The sequence below is a fragment of the Lactuca sativa genome, chromosome 3, assembly GCF_002870075.4.
Source record: "Lactuca sativa cultivar Salinas chromosome 3, Lsat_Salinas_v11, whole genome shotgun sequence".
Lineage (NCBI taxonomy): Eukaryota > Viridiplantae > Streptophyta > Magnoliopsida > Asterales > Asteraceae > Lactuca > Lactuca sativa.
Window position 1 is genome coordinate 180,951,498 of NC_056625.2, and position 22,938 is coordinate 180,974,435.

The following is a 22,938-nucleotide window of genomic DNA, read 5'->3' on the forward strand; positions in this document are numbered from 1 at the left end:
TGCATGAAAGTTTCAAAGAGTTGATTTTCTGGCGCCTTGTTCCTTTCTAACGAGTCTTTCTTCTTCGACGAAACTGTACACTCAAATGCATATCGCAACAGCAACACGATGTTGGGAAGCAGAAAATAACGAATTTAGAGTCCATCAACAGATCACACTCGTCGATTTCGTTCCGCTACTTGATTGCCTCCCCACCCTGACATACATATCGCCGATGAAAACCTTAGGTAACATTAGTTTTGTCATTTCGATCTCCTCATCACCGCTCATCGATCAAGAAACAGAATCCTTGTATGATCGATCGAACTGTCTGAAAATCCTCAAATACCGGTTGGACCACACGGAGGCTCATCACGATAACCATTACTTGCTTTTCAGCTGCTGGAATTGAAATGAGGCTATGAGATTTCCCAAATCTTACCTCTGAACCGACAATATTTGATTTTGGTGAAGATTTCTCCAAATTCCTGATGTGTTTTGTAGAGATGAGGAACAAGATCTGGTGAAACTAGATATGGGAGGCGTTTTGGAGGAGAAAACGATGTGAAGCAGATTCGTAGAAAACAGCATTCCAGCGGTTTTACCGGCGGCCTAGCGGTGCCGGTGGTCCAGTGTTTAACGGTGTTTGGGGTGTGATAAAGTAATGTAGCGGTTAGGTGGGGGTATTTTATTTATATTCAAAATAATAATATTTTTGAATAATAAAAAAATTGTTAAATATATAAATAAACTCGCTTTTTAAAATAAGTAGTCCAAATTTATACTCAAATGTTCTCACAATAAGAAATGTCCTCGATTGAACGCACTTATATATATATATATATATATATATATATATATATATATATATATATATATATATATATATATATATATATTGTAACACCGAAAATTTCAAAACAATTTTTCATTTAAAAATAATCGTTTAATTGTTAAAAACACTTTGCTTAAAATCTCATTCATAATCGAATTACAAAACATAACTCCATTTTCACTTGCATAATAAACCAGGATCCTCAAAACATGACTCTTTCTCTGGTGTGTACAATCGAGCCGGTGCCGTCCCGTGATCCTGAGAGAAACCTGAAACACATAACACAAAACACTGTAAGCACGAAGCTTAGTGAGTTCCCCAAAATACCACACATAACACATATTAGCCACTCGAGGCTATAACTCTGTGGGTCCGTGGACCCTACTCTATGAACCCTCTGGTTCTAGCTCTGTGAACCTTCCGGTTCTAACTCTGGGAACCTTCCGGTTCTAACTCTGTAAACATGCACAACATAAACCACATAGAAATAATGCAGTTCAACACATAGCATACAAATACTCTGTCACATAAATCTGGTTACCTACTCAAGGTAAAGTATAGTGAGAAGACTCACCTCGCGTATCTCGATAACTCGCAAATCCCGGAAATCACTCGCGCTCGATCCTCCGAGCTATAATCCTCCTATAACACAATATATCTCTAATTAACACTTTCACAACTAAGGTTGACTACCCCTATCAAGTCAACACCGGTCAACTCTGGTCAACGGTCAACTTTGACCGGACTCGGCGAGTGCACTAGAGCGACTCGGCGAGTCTATACGTGTTCACTGACTCCCTAGGATCCTCTCTTGACACGTTGAGTACTTCCCTGACTCGACGAGTTCCACCTGGCATGAATCGCGGGGCCACCACGACTCAACTCGCCGAGTCTCAAGAACAACTCGGCGAGTTCCAGCTTGACTCAGTCCACTAGTCAACCCTCTCTGACTCTCCCTGAATCACTGAGTCAACCCTTAACTCGGTAAGACCACTCGCTGAGTGGTTATGGACAATCTTCATGCTACTCGCCGAGTCTGTTCTTCGGACTCGGCGAGTCTAAGCCATGCATGAACTCAAACTCACTCCTGAGGTCAGATCTGTTCCAGTAACTCATAGATCCAGTCCTTCCAAGCACATTTATCACGTAAAGTTACAATCTTGGTGCTCATGCAAAGGTCCAAAGGCCTTATTTGATGATATGGTCTCTAGAATGCTATTCTAAGCTCATGGCCTCCATTAACACTCATAAAGTGTTGGGTAGCGTAGCTTTTTGATGTATTGCGTCCATTGGGCTCGGTTAATAGTCCAAGTTTTGTTACTCCGGTTTGGGCCTGTCCAACCGTGAGCTGATAGGGTTTAATATAAATATATATGCTTGCATACATATTAGGTTAACGATCTAGAAGACAATAGAGATTACGATAGATCACAGATTTTACTTCATCGTTCTTGTAAACCCTAAATCCTCTACAGTAGAAGTTCTTTATCGAGCTCTGCTGAGGATTATTGATTAATCATTCGACACTCTTTGATCCATTATTGTGTTCTTGCTGTTTACTCGTTTATTATTTTACCTGTTTTAAAGATCTAATCGATCTTCAAGTTAGTTTTTAACTCATCAATTGGTATCAGAGCAGGAGGCTGTGTAAATCATACACTTCTTTTCTGTGAAAAAGGTTTCTATTAGGGTTATTCCGCATTTACTGATATTTATTGAGCTGTCATCCCATAATTGACGTAACTCGATATTTATTGTTTTGCCCTAATCTATTATATTACAAGTCTGATCTCTTAACAGGTTATTCGATCAAGCATGGACGAGTCACAATCCAATCCCATTAATATTTCGAACAACATTGGATCAACAACGAAGATTCCCATCCTATACACCCATGATTATGAAGTCTAGGCACATCACTTTGAAGACTATGTTATAGGATCTGAGGACAATGGATACCTCATCTGGGAAGCAATCATATCTGGACCCTTTTCTCATTCAGCAACTTCAAGGATTATTAAAACTCAAAAGGAGTATAATGATCTTTTGAAAGACGTTAAAGATATTGCTCAAGACGAAAAAGATAAATTTCAGTGCAATATCAAAGCATTGAGATTAATCAGATTCGCTCTTGAATCCGATACTTTCAGACTGGTGAGTTCATGCACGACTGCAAAAGAAATATGGGACAGGCTACGAGAATTATACTCTACAGACGAAGATCTTGAACACTCCATTCAAACCTTACTCTTGTCCGAATTTGGTGAATTCAAACAGGGAGCCGAAGAGACTGTGACGCAAACGTTCGATCCCTTCAATCATCTTCTTAGCAAAATGATTAAACATGACATTGAAAGGAAGCTAATTGAGCAGAAGGTTACGTTTTTGAACGGTCTCAGATCTGAGTGGAGAGCAGTAGTGTCCACAGTTAAAGCGCATGGGCAATTCAAATCTTATTCTTTGGCGAAACTGGCGGGCATCCTGAAATCCCAAGAAAAGATCGTGTTACAGGAGAAAAATGTGGTTTCAAGCCTGGGTTCGTTGGCCCTCCTGTCCCAAAGCAAAGCAGTGATGGAAGAAGAAGACCTCAACTTGGAGGACTATGACCTCACTTCTGAAGACTATGCTATGATGGTATCCAACCCCAAGAGGTTCATCAAGAAGAGATTCCCCACAAACAAGAACCGAAATTGGCAAGGGAGTTATAGTTCTGAAAAGGTCAAAGATGAACCGAAGGCAGAAGAATCAAGTAAGGAACCGAAAGCTGAAGGAGATTCGGGAGTGAGCTGCTATTACTGTGGGGGAAAGAACCACTATGCAAAAGATTGCGTCCTCAAGAAAATGGTAGAAAAGGATGATGAAAATGATGAAGAAGCTTTGTTGCTGAAAAAGCTGGATGAAATCAGAAAGAAGAAATCTACTGCTAACCCTTTTATGAATGCTTTAATTGTGCAGGGTTCGGTAGCAGATGATGAGTTCGGTGGCGTGGAGGTCTGGTCAACCGACTCTGAAGATGATGAAGTAAGGAAGCCTTCTCATGGAAAGGCTTATGTGGCGAAAGAAGAGAGCAGTGGTGGAAAATGCTTGATGGTGTCCGACGTTTCTCAGATGAGGGGATACAACACGGATGGTGGGATTGAAGATGCAAAGGAGCGAGAGGACTTGTGCTTCATTGCAAAACCGCTCAGCGTACAGTTCAACGAGCTTGATGAAGTGATCAAGAAGGTACAATCCATTTTTGTTTCATTCAAAGTCCCACAATGCTCATATGAAAAAGAATTAAAAAATGTTAATTCAAGAATCTCTCATCTAGACAGTAGTTTAACTCAAACTCGAGTCACCAATTCTAACCTAACTGACCAAATAAGCAGGGTATCTTCGGAGAGTGAGGAACGGAGGATGTGGATCGAACTGAAGGAGTCGGAGTTAATAAAAATAAAAGATGAAAACATTTATTTGCAAAGAGACAATTTAAAGCTTTTAAAACAACGAAATGTTTTTTGTTTGATTGCTAAACGTGTTTACACTAATATCACTCAGCTTCATTTGGATTGTGAAATAGGACAAAAGATTCATCGCATGATTTTGCCCTTCCTTGAGTTTAAGGAGGATGAAATTGATGCTGAAGCGTATAATTGTGAAAGTGTTATTTCGTCTGAGGAACTTAATCCGACGTATATGTATGGACTGGACAAAATTGAATCTTTCATTAAGTCCAAGGACCATAAGGACATGCTTAAAAACCTTTTGGATGAAAATGATAAACTGAAACTGAGGACCGAAACCATACAAAAATTTGACTCATTGAACGCCAACTTGAGCTCAGACAATAAAATTGATGTTGAAAATGCATCTGAGCTTAATGAGGACGACAATATGAGTGAAATTTATGTAGAGGACACAATTGATTGTTTAGAATTTGTTAAGAGCGAACCCGAAAACCACAAGAATCTCATCTCAGAAAATTCAGTGGAGTTTGCTCGTTTGTCCCAACAAAAGTCCCCGATCCTTGCAGAAAAGGCAGTAGTATATAAAAAAGTTAGGACCACTCCAAATCAGGTGTATAAGGTCACAGGCGTAACCGAACATCAGACTGCTGAACTCACAGCCATTGTAAACGAAGACAATGTTGATGGATGCGACGAGTTCTTCTGGTCAGCTCCAATTGACAATGCTGATGAAACGGTAGGTCTGTCTGAAAGAACTTGATGGAAAAGCAAAGGCAGATATGTGCCAGAACCTTTAAATAAGCCTGACAGCTTCGATGTGCCAAGTACTAGTGGGACAAAAGATATTCCTCAAGAAAAAGGAATTCCTGCAAAAGAAGTCACTCCTTTAAGCGAAACATCATCAGTTCAGAGTGAACCAGCTAAAGGGAAACCGAAACCAAAAGCCAATATCCATCATCAATCGAAGCAGATGAGAAATCAAAAACAACAAAGGAATCAGAGATACAAGAAGAATCTCTCTGAGAGAAAACAATTTTGGCAATCTCAGAATGCCTATTTTTCACATCAAGACAGGAACTTAAAGTCAGAGAAAAGTCCTGTAGAATCACAAGAGAGCAATAACAACCGAAAGCAGAGGTTCGGTTCAGAAAAAGACTTCAACCGAAAGCAGAAGTTCGGTTCAGAGAAAAACATCAACCGAAAGCAAAGGTTCGGTTCAGAGAATGACTTCAACCGAAAGCAGAGGTTCGGTTCTGAGAACAAAAGAGATCAAAATTCTAGGGTCCGTCCCACTAATGATCAAAAGCAAAAGGGTCACCTAGAATCTCCAGCTAAGAAGTCATCTCAATCTAAGTCCTCTAATTCTTCAAATGCTTCTAACTCCTCTCCACCTCATTCTAAATTTCATTCTGTTCACACTCAAAAACCTCAATCATCAACTGAACAGAAAGGAAAATCGAAGGTCTCATCTGTTAAACCAGAGTCCAAACCAAAAGCAACGAATCCCAATAAAATTAAAGTATTCACCATAAAAAAGAAAGATGAAACAACACTAATAAAAAGAACATACCTTGTTGACATCTCTCTTACTATTCCTGTTCCTGTGAAAGGCTCACGAGGACCCAAGAAACTTTGGGTTCCTAAATCTGCTTAATTTTTTCAGGTTATCAGTGACGAGCAGTTTGACGAAGAATGGTACATTGATAGTGGCTGCTCGCGTCACATGACAGGAAGGAAGGAAGAGCTAAGAGAATACAGGTCTCTTTCAAACGGTGGAAATGTCAAGTTCGGGAACAACTCCTTCGGCACCATAAAAGGCTATGGAATGATTACAAACGGTGATTTCACGATACGGAAGGTTGCATATGTGGAAGGATTACAACACAACCTCATCAGTGTATCTCAACTTGTTGGAGGTACCGGTCTCAAAGTTTCATTCGACGATGAGGGCTCTGAAATCATTGAGAAGAAGACGAAAAGAATTATTCTCAAATCGGAGCGTAAAGGTGAGTTGTTTCCCCTGAACCTCAAACCTATCAAAGGGAACCCAGCTATCTGCCTGTTATCCAAAGCACAATCTGACGAAAGCTGGTTGTGGCACCGAAGGCTCTCTCATCTCAACTTTAAAGATATCAACAAACTTGTCACTGGAGGTCATGTTCGAGGTCTTCCATTGCTCAAGTTCGATAGAGAACATTTGTGTGCTGCATGTGAAATGGGGAAGCAGAGTCGTCAAAGTCATCCATCTATAATAAACACTAAAGTTGTTGAACCACTAGAATTACTTCATATTGATTTGTGTGGTCCATCATCTATCGAAAGTATCGGTGGTAGCAAGTACATTCTTGTTATTGTTGATGACTTTTCGCGTTTTACATGGGTGTTCTTTCTGAAGCTTAAATCTGAAGCGACTCATAAGCTAAAGGTGTTCATCAAGCAGATTGAAGTACAACTGAAGAAAGTCGTTCGCAATATCAGGAGCGATAATGGACCGGAGTTCAAAAATAAAGAATTTGAAGAATTCCTGGCAGAAAAGGGAACTAGTCACAACTTCTCAGCTCCCTACACACCTCAACAAAACGGGATTGTCGAAAGACGAAACCGATCTTTGTGTGAAGCAGCCCGAACCATGCTAAGTTTCGCTTCCTTACCCTTATATTTTTGGGCTGATGCTATTTCTGCTGCTTGTTTTACACAGAACAGGTCATATCTCAACAAGCGCTTCACTCTCACTCCTTATGAGATCCTCAACAACAGGAAACCAAACGTAAAGTTTTTCCATGTGTTTGGTTCACGGTGTTTCATTTTCAATTCCAAAGAACACCGCAACAAGTTTGATGTCAAAGCCGACGAGGGGATATTTCTGGGCTATTCTCTAACTTCTAAAGCGTACAGGGTATTAAACAAGCGCTCGAGAAAAATAGAAGAAACTTATTACGTAACTTTTGATGATAGCTATGTCAAAAAGCTAAAGGCCAACGAAGACACAGATGGAGATATCTTTCCCCAAACTGGCCAAGTCACAGCCTCAATCGCAAATCTCTTTGAGAGGTTCGTCGAGTTATTTGATGAACCAGAGAAGGCAACTCTCTCAGAAGCCAACGCAACTGACAACAAGGTAGATCATCTGAAGCAACTTATCGATGATGCTGCAAAGAGAATGAATGAAGGAGGATCAAGTTCTGACGACCCTCCACAACACAATGCTTCAGTTGAGGGGGAGGATCCGCCATCATCATCACAGCCGAACTCACATGTTGAGGGGGAGAACAATTCTCAAGCTGCTCCCGAACGCACTTTATCAACCGATAGTACCACACCAACCGAAAGTGCCTCACCACCCGAAGATGCATCAACACCCGCAAGCTCAGCACCAGACATACAAGACATTCCTGAAAGCTCATCTGTCGAGGGGGAGCATGCCGATATGCTTTACGACGATGAAAGTCCATCCGAACCAGAAGAGACGATAAACGTTGAATTGGATCCAACCTTTGATCCAAACTACCCTCCTCTCGTCAAATGGACCAGAGATCATCCTGTCTCTCAAGTTGTTGGGGATGTATCTGAAAAGGTTGAGGGAAAAGAGTCTATGGACCTCTTTGGGTCCAGATCTAAAGCATCAACACAAAAAGAGGCCAATTACTCCATGAATCATTCCACAAAGAAGCCCTAACTCTAAGATTTACACCAAGGGCTGAGAAAGGAACGAATGGTTACCTCAAATGAAGTCTCTGGACTCAGGAATCACTGGATTAGCACCTCCTTTGGTCTCCTCTTGCCTTGATCCTCTTCTATATGCCAAATCACCCACAAATAATCAAGGATCTCCCTCTTTTCTCTCACAAAACGCTCAGGACTCTTTTAGGGTTCTCTCTGGGGTTGGTGGCTGCAAATGACGGCCATAAGCCCCTTTAAATAGGTCTCATACCCTGAATTTAGGGTTTCATTAAACAACGTGGACTCGCCGAGTCCGGACGCGAACCCTTTCCCAAACCGCGATCATACTCGGCGAGTTTGAGCTCCAACTCGCCGAGTCTCCTCACAAAACACCAAAATTAAGAAGAATAAATAATACCTGGGAATCCGGGCTGTTTTATATATATATATATATATATATATATATATATATATATATATATATATTGGAATGTCTTCTCTCTCCAATAATTTTTTATAAAGACAATTTTGAGCTTCATATATATATATCTTACAATAAGACTACACAATCAGTCATAAATTGGTCACTCATCTTAATTTAAATCATTATTTATCAACTTCATTGCTTAAAATACACATTCTGCGATGAAGGTTAGAATTAACAAAATTAGTGATAATTTAGTTTTTTTAGTAGAAAAATGTATGTGGATATATTATAGGGATAATGACTTGAAAGGGTAACGAACTTTCGACTTTGTTCACATTTAGTCATTAAACTTTTTTTCATTTTCTATTTGCCACTGAACTATTGAAATTGTTCATATTTTACCCTTATGACTGGTTGCTACCGGTCATAAGGGTGGGTAATGTGAACAGTTTCAATAGTTCATTGGCAAATAGATAATGAAAAAAAGTTTAGTGACTAAATATGAACAAAATCGAAAGTTTGTTTCCTTCTAAACAAGTTCAACGACTGAATGTGAACAAACTTCTTGTATTATGTTTTAGCAAATTATTTATTTTTGTTAAATTCTAACAACATTTGTCAATGAAGATTTCTATGAAATAAAAAAACAAAACCCCGAAAATATATTTAAAAAAATGAAAAACCGAAACCGAAATAAAAAACCAATGTCTCCCTCTCTCTCTGTGTGTGTCTCTTTCTCTCTCTTTCTTCTCTCTCTCATGTCACAAGGCTACTTTACCACATGCAAGTGGGTCTACAAAAGTCAAACCATTTACAAAGACATACATGGATAACTTTGTACCCAACATTCTCCCCCCCAAAGTTAGGAATGGATGAACACCTTCAAATTTTCCAAACTCGAGCAACTTCACGAACCGAGCCTCAAACGTGACACATGTAGAGATGAACATCAAGTCTTCAATTCTTTCATGACTTTTAAATATGGGTTCTAGAGTTTGAGACCATACAAACCGAGCATCAAAATGTAATTAGGAGTTTCTCATTCTCCAAAAAATTACCCAAAATTTGAGCATTTATGCACACTCCAAAAATCTTCAATAAGTCCAAACCCATCATGAACCGAAATCACTTCCGAATCTCCACTCGAATCATTTCATAACCTTCAAATACTCGAGGTCACTTCGGTCTTCATGTCCGCATAATATGAAAAATTCAACTTTCGAATTTCCATATTTAAATCTATCCCTATTTTTATAATCGAAAAATGATTATAAAACCAAAAAGGGAATGAGAAAATGCTCAATTCAGAATTTTTTTTATCCAAAACTTCCCCTTAACACATGATATAAACATTTTGCTTTAATTCGGAAAATCCAAAAAATCTTCAATTTTTAGTTTCGTTCACGGACATTGGTTTTTATTTCTGTTTCGATTTTTTGTTTTTTTTAATATATTATTCGGGGTTTTATTTTTTTATTTCATAGATTTCTTCACCAACAAATGTTGCTAGAATTTAACAAAAATAAATAATTTGCTAAAACATAATACAAGAGAAAGTTTGTTCACAATTAGTCATTGAACTTTTTTAGAGGGTAACGAACTTTTGACTTTGTTCACATTTAGTCACTAAACTTTTTTTCGTTATCTATTTGTCACTAAACTATTGAAAATGTTCATATTTTACCCTTATGACCGGTAACAACCGGTCATAAGGGTAAAATGTGAACAGTTTCAGTAGTTCAGTGACAAATAGATAACGAAAAAAAGTTTAGTGACTAAATGTGAACAAAGTCAAAAGTTTATTACCCTTTCAAGTCATTATCCCTATATTATATGTTACCATCTTTATTATACTTACAATTCTCTTCAAGTTATTAAAACTTTTATCTCGAAGTATATCAATAATATAATTTTGAAAATTTACTCAAAGTGCTCCGAGGTTATGTTATTTTTTAAACGATAGAATTTTCATTGAAGACCTAACAACACACTAGAAAAACAAGATGATTACACTGAGTTTATAGCATTTTTACAACTAACCAACCTAACCAACCTAGTAACTTTTAACTTACTACTCTTACTAAAAAAAAATAAAAAAAATCTAAAGATACTGGCTTCTTTTTATCTCTCCATCTTTGAAGAGTTAAATTTCGTCTTGTTAAATTAGTTCTGAATTTATAATAATAATTTATAAATCTATTGTTAATGTTATAATTGTAATAAAATAAACAAAAACAAATATTTTAATGAATTAGATCAACTATAACTTTGTGTGTGTATGAACCAGTCTAAAAAAATAAATACATAAATAAATAAAAAAGATCAAATATAATTATATAATTTTCAGCAACAATAATATCATGTGTTTTGTTGAATATATTATAATCGGTAGTGGTATCGAAAAAGGGTAAAAGTCTATAAAAAAATTTGGCAGGAAAATATATATTACTTGATGAATCTGTCTTTTCCCTTCGTGATGAACTTGCTCCTAGTGGACTAGTGGTAGTGAATTTGTTGGATGTGAGCAACTCAGCAATAAGATTAAATGATCTATTACTAATATGTAAGATGGGAAGTGTCGAGTAATAGTATATCTAGTTAAGAAAAGGTATCCTATCTACTATGTGAGCCTATTTTTATGTTGATTTGGGGCGAATGATATTGCGTTAGAAAAAAATCGATTCAATGAGTATTAAACTCAAGTTGAATATTTATGGGATCGCATAGATAGACGTGGAAATAGGACGGGTTTGGAGCGAATCGACATTGATCCAAACCTTTTTAACAAATTTTAAAATCCGATCCAAACTCGTTCCGTAACCCGCAAGGTTTTGAATAATCAAATCCATACCCTTATCCACCAGATCAACTGATATCGAAACTCGCTCCCTAACCCATAGGTTTTTTGAATAGTCAAACACACCTTACTTAATTCATAAAATAACATTTCTTAAATAAAAACAAATGTTTGTTTAGAAAACGCATTGTGTAACGCCCGAATCACCAGGTATAAACTTTTGCAAATATTTCAATTATTCAAGGACTAGACCTGAGTACGTTGGGCATACACAAGGTACGCACGACGTACTCCTATGCATGCGCGAAACGGGGGTGTCCCATATGTACGATGGGCATACCCATGTGTACGTAGGGCGTACGTAAGCCAGGGGAAAACCCTAATTTTTAGGGTATGCACCCTATTTAAGCTCATTAATCCCCCTAAGTCCTTCTTCTTATCAGCCCCCATTACCTTTTTGAGCTAATATTGAAACCTTAGCCATCTTGAGAGTATTATTGAGCTTACAAAGAGTTTTGAGTGTTCTTTTGTGATCTTGAAGAAGAAGGCTCGATGAGAAGCATTGGACAAGAAGGAGCTTGTAGATCCAAAAGTTGTTCATCATTTCTAGCTCATCGGAGGTATAAATTCTGAAACTTGTTCATTTTAAGTTTAGATCTAAGTTTGGAGAAGAACTTGGCATATTTTGGTCCCATGACTTTGGTCTCATGGAGTATAGACTACTCCATACCATTTGAGATGTCCTTTTGGGCTCTTAGGGGTGCATGAAGTCATAAAAATCGGATCTTGGAGATTAGAACTCAACCATGCCTGAGTTGGTGAACACTTAAGGGAGATAGAAGGCTTAATCCATGGTTTGATTCCCATCAAGTCATGCAAAAGCATAAAGTTGACAACTTTATGTCTTAATACACTTTAATTACCTTGGATCTAATTTTGGACGTCAAAAGCTTAATGGTATAAGACATTTGGTGAAGTTTGGTTGTCCGACCAGTACGTCAGGTGTACTCCTGAGTACGTTGCACGTATTGGGCCAGCGCCCCGATTCCGGATCAGCAACGTATGTCGGACGTATGAGCTAGGTACACCACGCGTACATCCATCTGTGAGCCTTTGGAGTTTTGGGCTCGAAATTAGATGAGCTTATTGCCTTGATTGAGTTTGAGCCTTAGGAGTATTTGTGGTATTAAGTCATGTGTGGGCTTTGGGTCATCATGGAGCTCTTGGGCCCATGTCGGGCCTTAAAGTCCTTTTTAGTTTGACTTGGAATGCCTTTTGGGCTAGTTTGGATTTGGCCCTTGGTGGGGTATGCCCAATAAGGCAAGGATTAAGCAGCATTTGTGCCCTTGAAGTCAAGATTTAGGGTTTGGGCTCATAGGTTAGATTATTGACCTAAATTCTAATTAGGGTTTCTTTACCGATGATATAGTGAGATGATTTCTCTAGTATGTAGTCAGAGTGTGATTTGATATCTTCAGTATGAGGTGAGTTTCCTTCGCTGTAGTTGTGGGTCGAAGGCACTAATTTCGGCCAACTAGATTATGTTGTTAGTATGATGATTGTATCCGTGACAATTACCTGTTATGCATGTATCTGCTTGATGTCTTTGTGACTCTTATTGTTACGATTATATGTGTTAGTGGTAGGGGTAAAATAGACTCGATACCAATTGAAAGATACTGAAGGGGGTGAAGTAGACCCAGTATCGAAGGGGGTGAAATAGACCCAGTACTGGTTGAAAGATACCGAAGGGGGTGAAATAGACCCAATAGCAGTTGAAAGATACTGAAGGGGTGAACTAGACCCAATTATGTTTTGACTGTTATGTATGTATGGTATGGAGTATTTTGGGGGAGCTCTTTAAGCTTTCTGCTTACAGTTTTCAATTTATGTTTCAGGTACTTCTAGCTCGAAAGGGAAAGGCTCGACCTGATCGCACCACATCTGCCCATATTTTCAATGATAGGATGACATGTTTAGGTTATGCTTGATTTCCGACTACTCACTGCTCGAATGTTGCTTGCTTTGTGCTACTAGGAGTCCCATTAATATCAGCTAACTATTAAGTAAATATGCTCTTATTTGAGATTAGATCATTTTGGAAGGCTAGGTTTAACTCTCTTGCACAGCTCTTATTGAGTCCAACCGTTGTAATGTGAGACCTTTCATTCGAAAAATTATCTAGTACTAGTAATATGTAATTGTGTTCAGGAGCTAGTTAGAGGGTGTTAGGGGGAGTTCCTTCTACAGTTGATGGTAGGGAGTGGTGTGGTGGTAGCCCTAGGAATGAACGTTAGGAAGTTTTTGTATTATGTCTTGGCGCGTAGGACGTTTTAAGTATGAGAGGGTGGTGGATAAAAGGGAGTGACTTGGAGGATTCGTGATAGTTCTTGGGGAAGTTGTAGATAGGTGTGGAAGGTAGTATTAGGCTCGTACTACTGAAAGCACATGATCTACATCCGAGACAAGGAAGACCACAATGAACCTAGGAAGCTCGAGAGTGTGAGCCTTTATGTGCGTATATTGATTGTGTGTGTGTTATGTTTCAGTATGGTGATGATAGGCGGTGGAGCAGGAGGTTTAGGATCTAGATCTGGTTCGGGATCAAGCGCCGAACCAATTGATGCAGGTTTATGCGAGTTCATCGCGTCTGAGATTACAAGAGGTATCCTTGATGCGACCCAGTTGATGTTTGGATCAATCAAGGAGGGCATTATCGAGTTGATGGAGGATCACATTCGGATGTTTAGGGCCGCTCTGGCCGCTAGTCAGTCCGGAACCCAAACTCTCTCCTTCAAGGATTTCAGGGGTTGTGGGGCGCCAGAATTCTTTAGGGCGAAGGACCCCATTGTAGCTAGACGATGGATAACAGACACTGAGTGTGCTCAGATGACTAGCTTCTTCCCCGAGGGGTCGATGGTGAGGTTCTTTGCTAGTTGTTTGAGGGAGCAAGCTCATGATTGGCGGGAGGAGGTTGGCTTTACTTAGGGAACCCCAGCTATCGAGGCCATGACCTGGGATTTTGTGACCCAATTCTGAGCATTGTTTGCACCAACTATTGAGGTGCAATAGCTAGTTAGGGAGTTTCTAGATATGAGACAAACGACTGAGACCGTGGCAGAGATCACCACCAAGTTCAGAGAGAGAGAGAGAGCCCTATTGGTACCCTAATATGTCGCAGACAAGGAAATGTAGAAGACTCGGTACCATGACATGTTGAGATCAAATATTCAGGAGTTTGCCAGTTTTTCTATCTGTCGAACACTGGATGACATGATATCCATGGCCTACGAATGGGAGATTGACTTGGAGCACATAAGGAAGAGGAAGGCAGAGCATAGGCAGACGACTGGAGTGTCGACGAAGAAACCCATGGGCTTTGATTCTAAATCGAAGGGCCAGTAGGGACGGAGCCACTATCATAAGTGCGGCAGGGAACATGACAAGGTTTTTAGAGTAGGTGGTTCAGGCTGCTACAAGTGCGGCAATATGGGGTATTTTAGCAGGGATTGCACTACTATGACCACCACAACCCAGGCATCGGATCTGAATTACTTCCATTACAATAAGAGGGGCCACAAGAAGGCCAACCGCCCAATTTTAGCATCAAGAGGACTAGTAGCAGCACCTACTCCGGCAAGTCTGAGGATCGCATATGGCCGCCAGGGAAAGGCGGAGGTGCCAGTTGTTAGGAACAGGGCATTTCAGCTGACAGCAGAGGAGGCTCGTGTGACACTCGATGTGGTCACTGGTATGTATCTTTTCCTTATCTTCCTATTTATATTATTTGTAATGTTTATATGTTGTAATTTTGTTTAGGGTCGTTCCTTGTGAACTATATTCCTAAGTTGGTCCTATTCGATTCGTGAGAGTTGGATTATCCACTAGAGGTTGAGATTGATGATGACCATCCGATGTGAGTGTCGAGGGTTCACCAGGGATGAACCTTGGAGATATTCAGTGAGTCGTATCTGATTTATTTGGTTCCAATTCCCCTGCACGAGAGCAAGGTCATTGTGGGGATAGATTGTTTGAGCCCCAATAGGGCGATGATTGATTGTGGACTTTAGTTAGTACGTGTTCGGACCCTAAGTAGGGGAGAGTTGGTGATCCACGCTGAGGGTGCTTAACAAGGGTTGGCTCTCTGTTCAGCGTCCAGGGCCATGTGTTATCTTCAGTAAGGATATTCTGGGTTTGTGACCTTTATGATAGATACCTGGTAAAAGGGTGAGGTGACCATTGACGATGTACCGATTGTTCGGGAATACCAGGATGTGTTCCTGAAGGATTTGCCAAGAGTACCTCCACAGAGACAGGTGGAGTTTCGAATTAATTTAGTTCTAGGTGGGGCTCTGATAACTAAAGCACCTTATTGTTTAGCACCTCCATGATGGATATTATGCAAAACATATAACCCTAAGTGTGCATGCAACCCTAAAAAAATTGATCTATGTTTTCTCTAATTGAACATACAATATGAACAAAAATGTAGAAACCCTAGAACACTAGTATATAATCAAAACAAATAATTAGGGCTATTGAAATATACCTTGATTGTTATATAGAAATAACAATGCAAATCCTTAGTGTTGTTGAAGCTTTGAGAACAACCGTCACAATTGTCACGACTCTAGTGGTTCACACCCAACACTAGCAATTGAGAATGATTGAGAAGGAGGAGGGAGGCTTCAAATTTTTTGTTGGATCTCTTGGAAAACAGGTGGCCGAAAATAGTAGGGTTATGACCCAATTTATAGTGCACATAGGAAACCCTAGATAAGCCCAAATCCAAGATTATCTTAAACCGGGTAATCATCCACTTTCCCGATTATCCATTAGGGATTATTCTAGAACCCTTTAACCCTAAGAAACCGTCCATAGTCTATGGATGGTTCTAGATTCCCTCTTGCTCAACTATTGAACAATTAGAATTCAGTCCCTACACTTTTAACTAATTCTTTTAATCCCCAATTTATCTCCAATTAATTTCTCATTAAATATTAATTAAATATTACTATTTCTAATTAATATATTATTTTCATAATATATTAATAAATCTGTAACGTCCCAAAATTCAAGACTAAAAATTTCTTTTAATAAAACATTACTTTAAGCAAATTCATCATTTCAAAACATAAACAGAGTATTAATTTTCAAAATACATGTTCGTTATCAGAGTAAACATCCCTAGGCTGTCTAATCTATGGTGTGTGCCATGCGATCACCATAAGCTCTTCCCTCCGCTACCGGAAGCACCTGAAACCAAAACTGAAAACCGTAAGCACGAAGCTTAGTGAGTTCCCCACACTACCACATACCACGCATATCCACATACTGCACATACTGGGCCACGCCCACTAACCTGGGCCTCGCTCCCTACCTCGGGCCTCGCCCACTACCTCTGGCCTCGTCGGATACAACGGCCCCGTCACTCCAGGCCCTTCCTGGCTTCGAGCCCCGCTCGGATACAGATCTGTTTCACTTAGGCCTCGCCTGTCATAGGGCCTCACCCGCTAACATATAATAGCACATAAACATATCACATCACATAAGCTAAACACATACTAACGAATCTCGTCCTAAGGCCTCGCCTGTCTCTGGGCCTCGCCCTTGTCCTGCTACTGATGAGTCATGGAACCCCGTCCATACTCCTGCCGATAGTGAGGTACGGGCCCAACCCACTCTCACTCCTTCCCTAACTTGGGCCTCGTCCTTGATCTACTGCTAATGAGATGTGGAACACCATCCACACTCTGCTATTGGTGAGTTACGGGACCTCGCCCACACTCACCTCCCTACTAGGCACATACAAGTATCACACAGACAACAAGTATAAACTATCACATAAACCATTCCTTGGGCACCCGCCCGCTATTATTGGACCTCTTCTTGAATATCATACTAGCATATTGTGCCTAGGGCTAACCCCCGAGTCTTCTACTCATAACCACATGGGCCGACATTGTGGCCGTAGACCCATTCACACAAAGGGAAACTCACCTGCACTGGCTGAACTCGCTGATGATCCCACTGGCTGCTGACCGGCAACTCTCTGAACTCCTGCTCCATTAGCACCCCGAGCTACCAAAATAATTGCAACACTTAGTCTAACTGACCCCCGATAGTCAACCAAGTCAACTCTGGTCAAATTCAAAGTCCTGGTCAAGGTCAACAACCCTACTCGCCGAGTTCATAAGCCTAGAGTCCTTCCAATCGCGACTCGACTCGCCGAGTCAGTCCATGACTCGCCGAGTCTACCGATTTTCGAGTCCTGACCTGTCCAACTCACCGAGTCTCCACTCGACTCACTGATTCGAGTCTCAACTCGAAGGGTTTGGGGTTTCGCGACCTGACTTGCCGTGTCCACGAACAGACTCGCAGAGTCCAAGACAATCTTCAACAGACTCGCCGAGTTGTTCTTCCAACTCGCCGAGTTCATGCCCAACTTCATCTGACTCGACGAGTTGTTCATCCCACTCGTCGAGTTCCTCCAAATCTTCATGCTACTTGCCGAGTCCACTCAAAGGACTCGCCGAGTCCATTCAGATCTCCATACATGCAGAGGACTTTTGATTCATGCATGGACTCCAAACTGTAGATCTACCCTTTCCAAGCCTATTCCTCATGTAAAGTTGCAAACTTTACGTGTAGAGAAGGAGATCTAGGCAAAATACACCATAAAATAGGGTTTAAGGCAAAGAGGCTCCATAATCAACTCAAGGGAAGATACTTTATGCTTCTCAAGACCATAATATGCTTAGATCCGAAGTAGCAACTTCAGATCTGGCTTCTAACTCAAATGGATACCATTATGGCTAAAAAGCCCCAAAACTCACATATAGATCTAGGTGCAAAAGAGTCCAAGAACTAGTTTATTACCTCCAAATGTTCAGAAATATCTTCCCAATCCCAGATCTATAGCCCCTTCTTGCACCTCCAATATCCTTCTTCCTTCTCCAAGCTTTAATGCACTCTTCAAGGCAACAATTGGCTCAATCAATGGATATGGCGGCTAGGGTTTGGTGTTCTGGGTGAAAGAGACAGTAAAGGAACCCTAGGGGAGAGAATAAGACGTTTAAATAGGCTCCAAGTCTCGAATTTAGGGTTTTCCTCGTACAGAACAGACTCGCCGAGTCCCCTTGGCCGACTCGTCGAGTCAGTCACTTACTCCTCGACCCGGATCCCGCTCGGGCTCGCTGAGTTCCTCCTTGGACTCGCTGAGTCGTCCCTTAAAATTAGGGTTTTCTTTCCTTTCTTGGCCTTCCAGACTTTGGGTGTTACAACTCTCCCCCACTTAAACTAAACTTTGTCCTCGAAGTTTGCTATGGCCAACCGCCTGCGATCGGCTTCCAATACCCACCAATTATCCCAACACCAGCTGCCTACCTTCGCTGGTCTTCCACCCGGTCATTCTGACTAACATAATCCTCGCGGATAAAAACCTCGGGTCAACCCCGACCCTGAACAATTTAGAAACACAACTTACTCAACCGAAAATCCTTCTGGTACTCTCCGGGTACTACACTTGAACTCATAGGGGTTCACCCCTTCTTCCCTTACGCGATTCCCTTGCCTTCCCAAGGTGATGCTCCATAACCAACTATTTCCTCTGTCACTGTGAAGATCCTATCTTCACCAATCCATTATTCCCGCTACTTCCAGTACGGGTCATTATCGCCAGTATCCACCGGACATTTCTTTCTACTATAATTTGTTGTCGAGCACTCCACAATCAATTAACTGAATTCCACCATGGATTGCTTACCTGCACTACTACTGGCTGAAAACTCTGCTATTCCATATCTTCCTTCCGGATGCACTGAGACCACCCTGGTCCTTACCAATCTACCAATATCTGGATTACCGGCTCCCACCAGTCGCTAGACCCAACACAACTCCTAGTCGCTCCCAGCGACTTCGAAGAAACTTCGACCACCTATAACTGCTCAATCTATTCTGCCATTCAGGCACTACAATCCTGGGATCCCCGATCCCCTATCTTGACACTAAGGTCCCTACTAGGTGCCACCTGTGCTGCTAAAACTCACGGGCCTCGCCCACGGGTCCCACCCGCCTCTAACCTTCTAGTCCCACTAGTCTAACCACTCTCGCTAGGGCCTCGCCCACGGGTCTCACCCAACTATATCCTGGAGCGGCCTCTCCCAAGGTCTCACCTCTCTAGGGCTATACAGGCAACTCCCTATCATTCTCATCCACTACCCATTCCTGATCCTTGACTGATCACTAGGGGGTAAGGCCCCCAACTCCGCTACGGAAGCTACTAAGGAATGCTATGGCTTACCCGTAGTCTTACATCACCATCCATCGCTGACTGCTAGTGAATGCTATGGCCGCCCCGTAGGCTTACATCACTTTCTACCACTGACTGCTAATACGAAGGCACCCATGTGCCATTAGCTCTCAAGATCCTCATTCCGACTCCCTCGAGTCCCAAAGGCGATCCACAACCTGAATTTCCAACCACGTACTAACCATCACCATCTCACGCACTAGCTGATGGGGAGTTTCTCAAACTCCCAACCCTGAAATCCTCAATCCATCAAACGCTGCACTACCTCCTTTCCTTCTCAGAGATCGTGCACACGTCCTGGACCTGCGTGCTCTTATCCTTGCACACTCGGAGGATTCTTCCCCACTTTGATCCTGCTTAACCCTTTGCTGCTCAAAGCTCGGATAGAATCCCAATCCTTGCCACCATTCCAATATCAACCTACTGAGGAACCCAAGCTCACCATAGCTAGGGATCTAACCAATCCATCTCTAACACTATACAACTCCGATCTAGCGAGACATACCAAGTCCCTCCCAAGCATGCTACAGTTACTGCATCCTATGTAACCTTTTCCAATAGGGCACATCCCCTAACTACCATTCAAATATCCAAGGTATGCAGATGGCATATAACATAATCACAAGCAAGCCACACCATAATACTATACTCATACCAAAATGGATGCAGAACCATAACAATATAATCATGCACAAATAAAAGAACTGAAAACGGAATTCGCATACCTGCAACGTCCGGCGCTGCTCGCGACTCCAAGGTAGCCAGCTGAAAAGCCCTGCCTCCTACTGCAGGAGCCTCTGCACGGCCCTGACGGCCGTCTGTGATCCTCAAAGTTGCAGGGGCAGGTGCCATCACCCGACCTGCTGAAAACAAACTGGGGCACTGGGCCTTCTTGTGGCCCCGCTGATTGCAGTGAAAACATATCAAGTCTGATCCCTGTGTGGCGGTAATAGTACAATCCCTGCTGAAATGACCAGTCCGACCGCACTTGAGGCAGCCAGACTCACCACCGCTACCACTCCTGCACGTGCCCCCGTACGCCCTGCCACACTTCCCGCATCGGCTGCGGTCCTGATAATCCCCCGATCTCGAATCTGATCCCTTGGTCCTTTTGCCCGAACTCGCGGCTACCTGAACCTCATCCGGCTTCCTCTTCCGGATTTGCTCCAAATCAATTTCCCTCTCCCTAGCCTGAGAAATCATATCTTCCAGCGTCTTACAGCCGGACCTGCTCACGAACTCCCTAATGTCAGCCCTCAACATCTCATGATAACGGTCCTTCTTCATCTCTTCATCCGCGACATACTACGGTATAAGAAGAGCCCTCTCCCTAAACTTGGCGGTGATCTCCGCCACCGTCTCAGTGGTCTGCGTCAAATCCTGAAACTCCCTTGCCAACTGCTGCACCTCAATAATTGGCGAAAACTCCGCCATGAACCTGGCCGAGAAATCGCTCCAAGTCATCGCGTCCAACGCGGCATCATCGCCCAGAGCATGACCAATCTCCTCCCACCAATCCCTCGCTCTGCCCTTCAAAAGACAGGAAGCGAGTCTGACCTTGTCCTCATAAGGACACCGGCTCGCACGGAACGCGTTGGCAACATCAGCCAACCATCTGCTGCTAGCGATGGGGTCCCTAGCCCCATGATAATCTGGTGCCCCGCAAGCCCTAAACTCTCGAAATGTCAAGGTACGCGCTCCCATCAATGTCATCATCTCAGTACGAAAGGCTCCCAGCCTCTCATCCAAAATCTCCAATATACCCTACTTGACCGTGCCAAAGATCATAGGAGTCTGATCTAGAATACTGCGCGTAACCTCGGCGGATATCAACTCCCTCATTCGCTCCTCGAGCTGCTCGGCCCCTAAACCCGAGCCTGATCCCTCTCTGGCGCCTGATCCGCCCGCTGGTCTCTCTCGCAATGTCACCATGCTGAAAATATACCACAACCACTATCAGAATACTGATCACTAATGCGAGACCAAACACACCCTACCAGGTTCCCGGTCTTGTCTCGGCCTTTCCCGAATCGAGTACGGATCCTCTGCTTTTAGTAGTACGGGCCCATACTACCTTCCACATCTATCCGTACTTTCCTCAGAAATTGCTTCGACTCCACCAGGTCCCTTATCCACTACTACTGCTCCCAGCACTATCTCATCCTAGGCTTACCCTAGGAAAACCTATGACTCAAATCAAACCAGTCCTTAGCTGTTGAAGGTCTCCTTGTGATGCCAATTAGCCATCACCTGGATACCATCACATGTGAAGAGGCTCAGATAATCCTTCAAGTAAAAGGCTCGTCCCTACAACGGTTGGACTCAAACAAGAGCTGCACAATAGGACCAAATCCAGCACTCTGAGATTATTCAACCCTGATCACATGTGACGTGTCGTATCCACCTAATGGCTAACTCCCATCACTCATAATCCCACAATGCACAAAGCAAGCAACATTCAGACAAGGGAAAATCTAACCATAATATGCTCAAGCAATCATATCCACATAGCAAGAATCTGAACTAGCATGCAACACAAACTCATAGACTCACACAACTCATAGACTCAAGCATAACCTAACCAGGCTATCCTACTACTGTCTAATCAGCACTATCATGTAGCTCAAAAGCACATATAACAGGCACATAAGGCATCATCCCTAGATCCTTAGCCCTATTCTAGCATGTTGTTCCACTAACTGATAATCAAATCATAAACTTGTATGGGTATTTTGGGGTACTTACTTGAGCTCGGCTGATTGCATGCACCACACCCTTTTTCTCTTTTTAAAGTTCTTTTCTTTCTGAATTCTTTTTGCTTTTCTAAAACTGTTTTCTTTCCCGAAACCCTCTTTTTACAAAACTGTTTTTTCATTTTGAAAACTTTTTATCCGACCCCTTAGTTTGAGTTCAGGCACACCCGAGAGTATGCCCGAATCCCTCAAACCAAGGCTCTGATACCAACTTGTAACGTCCCAAAATTCAAGACTAAAAATTTCTTTTAATAAAACATTACTTTAAGCAAATTCATAATTTCAAAACATAAACAGAGTATTAATTTTCAAAATACATGTTCGTTATCAGAGTAAACATCCCCAGGCTGTCTAATCTATGGTGTGTGCCATGAGATCACCTCGAGCTCTTCCCTCCGCTACCGGAAGCACCTGAAACCAAAACTGAAAATCGTAAGCACGAAGCTTAGTAAGTTCCCCACCCTACCACATACCATGCATATCCACATACTGCACATACTAGGCCACGCCCGCTAACCTGGGCCTCGCCCCCTACCTCGGGCCTCACCCGATATGTGACATCCCCATTTTCACAGCCAGAAAAGACCGATTTATTTTATGCTTTATAAAAATCAGAGTACTTCTTTTAATAAAAATGTTGCGGAATTTGTTCCCAGAAAAACATGATAATCGCGTTATCAAAGCATTTTTAAAGAAATATATTTTTATTCACTTTTAAAAACATTTG